Below are 5,498 nucleotides of genomic sequence, written 5' to 3'. Positions count from 1 at the left end.
ACATCACACTGGAAAAAATAGCTGTAGAATAGAAATAAATATTGTGAATAAAGTTACATATTCTACTAAAACTTCTGCCATCATTTCTGAGTTCCAATGGCACCTTGAAGCACATTGTACCTTCCTGCCCTGTTGTTCTCTGAAATACAGACTAATTCCCCATGAAATTAAATGTTTATTCACATCTAAGTTGTGTCTTCGTACTTTGACTCAGATAAACACTGGCCAAAGTGGCTTATATGCTGTGGTTGTTTTCCTTCTGAAAGATGATCCCTGAAGTAACTTCAGTCAAGAGAAGTGCAAAGATGAATGATAATTTTCTTTTTCCAAGGGTCTTTCAACAGATCAGTTTAAAGTGCCATTCTTAAATTATGCTCAAGTGTTGTATGAGTGAATCGCTTGTTTATTGCTTGTTAGTCACTTGTTAATTACAGGGTTTTATTAGTCAAACCTTTTATTATTATTATTATTATTTTTCCTCTGTGAAAATATTACACCTCAAGATAAGGACATTGTCAGACACTTCTATTAACTAGATAAACACAATGTGTTATTTTAAAAACACGCAGCTTAATTCCAGGACAGGCGAGGTGAATGCAAATCCAAATGGTGATGGTAAAATCACTCTGTCTATGTGCAATCCTGTGAACTCAGAATCTGTCCTTGAATTGCCCGGACATGGCTCAGTGTTAAAACCTCATCCCTCCAAGCAGATTTCACACCCTTCAGCCCCTGGGAATTGCCCCGGCTGGTTAGGAGGCAAGCCCTGACCAGCTGGTGTAAGCTCCATCACAGTTGTGCTTCTCAGTTAATCCTCTGCTGGTGCTGTGTGAGAACAGACTAATCAAATATGAGGTTGCCAACCTCCCAGTTTGACTGGAGGAAAGGGCTCTCTCTTACTTATTTTTATCTCTTCCCAAACCCCTTGAAAATATTGCCCCAACTATAACATTCATCTTGGCCAATGTAATGAGATAGTGTTCACCCAGCTGGTACTTTGAGCTCCTTTCCACTACCCTCCTCCAGTTAATCTGGATAGTAGGGCCAGGTGAGCAGAAATATATCTGCTACATTCCCTAAACACCTTTACCTTCCTTCACTTCATCCAGGAGCTGAAGGACATTATTTTGCTTGGCCAGTTGTTTCCGTATCTGAGCTCATGGTTGCTGACTTCTCAGCCTTGCTTACCAGGGAGAGAGAAAGTGAATGTTCAAGCATGACTTCAGACTCCATTGTGCCTCTGCAAATGTGAATTGGGTTATTGTAAAACATGTTTCCTCTTTTGTTCCCTTATAAAATCTTGAAAACTAAATAAAAATAAATCAAGATTACCACCAGGGGTAAAAACTCACCTGGACTTAGAAAAATGGAAACAAAACCAGCTGATTGTCTGGATACAAGCTAGTAAGAACAGAAAGAGAAAAAATCATTGTTTTACTGAACGAGGAATACAAAATGTTGGGAACCAGCTTTAAGCGTTAGAGTCCCACTGCCATGCACAAAAGCTAAGGCTGGTCAAACTGCCCAGCTTACAAGGGAATGAGTTCATCTTGCCCTTGAAGGATGGCTTCCTGGGGCTTTGGCAGCTGATGCAAAACATCCTTTTTCTTTGGATAATGCCACCAAATACTTTGAAAAGGGCATGTAGCAGAGCTTCCTAATCAGAAAGGAGAAACTTCTGATGATTGCTTTTCTGAATTGTGAAGCAGAAAAACTTGTGGATTGGAAACATCATCCAGACCTTGTCAAAATTATTTCAAAATGTAGAAATTGTTCATTTTTGCAGTAGTTCAGTGTTACAATAGAAAAATCCACATAATTATAGTATAAATCTGTGAAATGTGTATACTTAGGCAGATAATATAACAACTGAAACAATATGTCCTATTTCAATTTGGAGTTTTTCAAAAAGCTTATTTTGTGATTTTTGGTAAGTTTTATGTCAAAATACATATGGTCCTTCGAACTAGTTTTGATTTTACTAGAACATAGAAGTCTGGAGGCCATCTACTCCACCTTTCTGCCATTCAAAGTTAGATCAGGGTCTTGTCCACATCAAATTTGCAAAATCTGCACCATTGCCTCTCTGGGCAACCTCCTCCAGTGCTCATGGTGAAGATCCTTGCCTTATACCCACCTGAAATTTCCCTTGCTCTTACCTGTGACCATTACCTATTTTCCTTTCACAGTGTACCTCCAAGAAGAATATGTTTCTAACTTATCTCTGTGCCAAAACAGGTAGCTGAAGACAGCCATTAGGTCCACTTGAGCTTTTGCTTCTGAAGGATAAACAAACCCAGATCTCTCAACATTTTCTCATTGCTGTCTTGTGTTCAACTTCTTGTCCAGCAGGTCCCCCTTTTTCCACCACACTGCTCTCCAGCCTGTGCTGCTGTGTAGGGTTACTGCGCCAGGAAATGTGACCTCTTGGTTCTTTACAGGTCTTTGTAAAGGCCTTTGTAAAACTTTGTTAGGTTCCCGTTAGCTCATGTTAGCCCATTCCTCCACAATCTTGAGGTCTTGCTGAATGGTCTGGGATGATATGACAGTCCCCAGCATTTCTATCCAATACTTCATATATCAAATCTTCTATGACTGTGAAAGGCATACGGATTGCAGTGATTGTCAACATGCTCAGTCTGTGGAAAGGTGTTGAGCATCACGTGCTGACAGGTGCCCCTCTCTCCCTTATTCCTTCATGGAATTTTGGATTTTAAGTTTTAGGACTGATTTAAGTGCATAACCCTGCCTTTTATTTTCCTTTTCTTTTCATTTTCTTTTTGCATGAGGTAAATGCTGTAATAACTCTTTTTGCACTATCAGCTTGATATTATGCAGGTGAAATGACAACACTTCCATTAATTTCAAGGAGCAGAAGCTGACTTCCTTGTTATCTCTCATTTGCCATTTATTATGATGGGAAGAATCCCACTTAACTGATACGGTACCTAATGAAAGAACAAGGAGGTTATAGAAAGGTAAGCAGTAGTAATAATGATTGTAATGGTAGCAATCAGAAGCCAATAAAAGACATCTGATGCTGACCTCAATTAACACTGACATGCACTCTCATTTTAGCAGTAATATCAAGTGACTGCTACAACAGAGTTAAAGCCCAGAGCTCTGTTTTCAAGAGATGCTGGTGACAGTTCTGTTTTCAAAACAAACACTTAGAGGCCACAAATCAGGATACCAAGCTGAAATGTGGTCTCCTGAGGATCTCGCGATCCTGAGCTTGAGCTCTCAGATAAACAGAAGGCTGCTACAGAGAGAGTCACATTGCTTTTCTCATTCCAGATGATAAACAGGTGTAACCTGCAATTTTAAAACCCTGCAAGGAGTGGAAAAAAATATCTATAAGCTAGGGTGACACAGGCCCTCTTCCCGTTTATAAAGACAGATAATATAAGATACTCACTGAGTAGCAGGCTTAACCTTTGAGGTTGAAAAGTTCAAACCAATTTGTTGAGAAAAGCTAAAGGCTTAAATTAACAAGTCTCCTGAAGGATCCGGACAAGGAGAGCAGCCTGGGCTAACATATGAAAACTCTTACAGTCAAGAACAATATTCATGGTGCGTAACTCCAGCTGCACCTACATTAGCATATTTGTTTCTTTTTGAAGGAACATTTTTGAAGATAATCTTCTCCCTTGCCCCGCGGGCGAACACTATGGTCACATTATCTCAGAGTGTGCCAGCTGGGGTCTCATCAGAAAACAACAAGCAGAAAGGTGAGCTCTGGAAACACAGCGGATGTGTCCCAACCAGTAACGGGCATTCAGGCTATGAGATCTGCCTAGAAATAGTACAAAGGGTCCTCCTTACCTCACATGTAACGTGGATGATGAGGCTTCGGTAGTTACCGATTTACTCCATGGATCTGCTCCTGTTGTGTGGCATTACTTGCTAATGCAGACATAGTCATATAGACTCTTGGTCTATATAAACAAGAGTGCTTACTCTCACAAAATTACCCATGTACAATTACAAACAGCCAGGCAATATTTTCTCAGTTGCTGAAAGACTTATCTACCTCCAAAAGATTAAATTTGAGCCCACACCTTTTTCATGCCTAACCAGTATTTGCATGGCAAAGTATCCTCCATTTTACAGTTTCCACCGAAGCACCTGTCCTTCCTGGGATCACAGCTCACGGCAGGAAAAAGGCTCTCAGAAAGAGTCTGGGACTAAACCAATCACAGATGTGCCTCTTCTGTTGATCTCAGCTGGACATGACAGCCTCAATATTTCTGAGGATCCAGACATTTGTTCTGAGCTTTCCAAGGATCTAAATATGAAATTCCATGTACTGGCAGAGTCTATGAAATGTTGTAATATAAGCAAAGATGTTACGGTGGCCTCTGGCTGGGCTGGCAGCTGCTTTCTGCACTAACTGCATCAGAAATTTTGCAAGAGCCAGAGTGAGAACAGTGCAGATTCCAGCCTTGCAGTGCAGCTAATCCAAGCATGAATCGTCGTTAGTGCAAGTAATGAATAATCCAGAACCAATTGTTACAGTCATCTATGGATGGAAAGAACAGATTTGTCCCAAGCTGCTATCTGAATAATTCAGAAGCTAAAAGCATGGCACACTTGGTTATAAATGGCCATACTCCTTCACTGGGTTATCTCACTTGCTTCCTGATTATGCCTTGCTGTAGACCAAGACATATTTTCTCTTCAATGGATTGAGCCATCCAGCTCTCCTCCAGGTATTGACTGCTTTCTAAATGAAAGTATTGACTTAAAGGAGTCAACAATTTGCACCCAGTACCTCGAATTTTAGACTTGTTTAAATTTGCAGTTTGACATCCCTATATAGCCAGAGCTAGAACCTTTATTTGCCCATCTACTGTCATATAGACACAATGAGTAGAAAGTATAAGTGATTAGACCTCCATGGTAGCTCTGAGGAGCTCATAAGTCCATGGGCCTGTAAATTCTTGTAAATACACTCCACTGAGGTCAACATCAAAAGCAGGTGACTTATCTAAAAGATTCTGCATTAATGATAGCCTCATCTGCTGTCAGGAAGACAGGTTTTATGAAGTGCTAAGGGAGGATTTCACAGCCTTGACTATGTTTAATAAAGACAAGTATTTCACCTACTCAGTGTAACCCATGCCATTATGTAAGGTGAAAACATGATTTTTTTTTGAGTTTGAGTTCCCTAATGATGACGAAATCTCTCATCACCCACTTCTAGTCACAACAAAAATCTGTCTGTATGTTTTTTCAAATTCTAGCTTTCTATTTAGCAGTTTCTTAGTACTGTTACTGCTATTGAAGGTTGCTAATACCAACAGCCAACACACAGACAACCTAAAAGTTTGCCAAATAAATAATGCTTACATCAAGAGACCAGATGAGCTGCCTCTAAAGGTTCTGAGAGAACTGGCTTTGTTACAAGGCTCTTCTACCACCTTTGAAAAGTCATGGAAAATTGGAGAGGCTTCTTTCTAATTACTGAAGAAAAGCTAATGCTGCACACATCTTTG

General features: G+C 40.1%; 1 long non-coding RNA gene across 1 annotated transcript; it reads right to left on the bottom strand.

Moving 5' to 3' along the window:
* Positions 1 to 403: 403 nt before the first annotated feature.
* LOC118167000 lies at positions 404 to 2,701 on the bottom strand. Its single transcript, XR_004750865.1, has 3 exons — positions 2,160 to 2,701; positions 1,534 to 1,657; positions 404 to 1,240 (listed from the first exon to the last, which is right to left on the bottom strand). It is a non-coding gene; the product is annotated as an uncharacterized LOC118167000 (long non-coding RNA).
* Between the last annotated feature and the right edge of the window lie 2,797 nt (positions 2,702 to 5,498).

Source organism: Oxyura jamaicensis, chromosome 4, assembly GCF_011077185.1.
Source record: "Oxyura jamaicensis isolate SHBP4307 breed ruddy duck chromosome 4, BPBGC_Ojam_1.0, whole genome shotgun sequence".
NCBI lineage: Eukaryota > Metazoa > Chordata > Aves > Anseriformes > Anatidae > Oxyura > Oxyura jamaicensis.
Note: the sequence above shows the minus strand (reverse complement) of the source record. Positions and strands in the feature narration are given on the sequence as shown.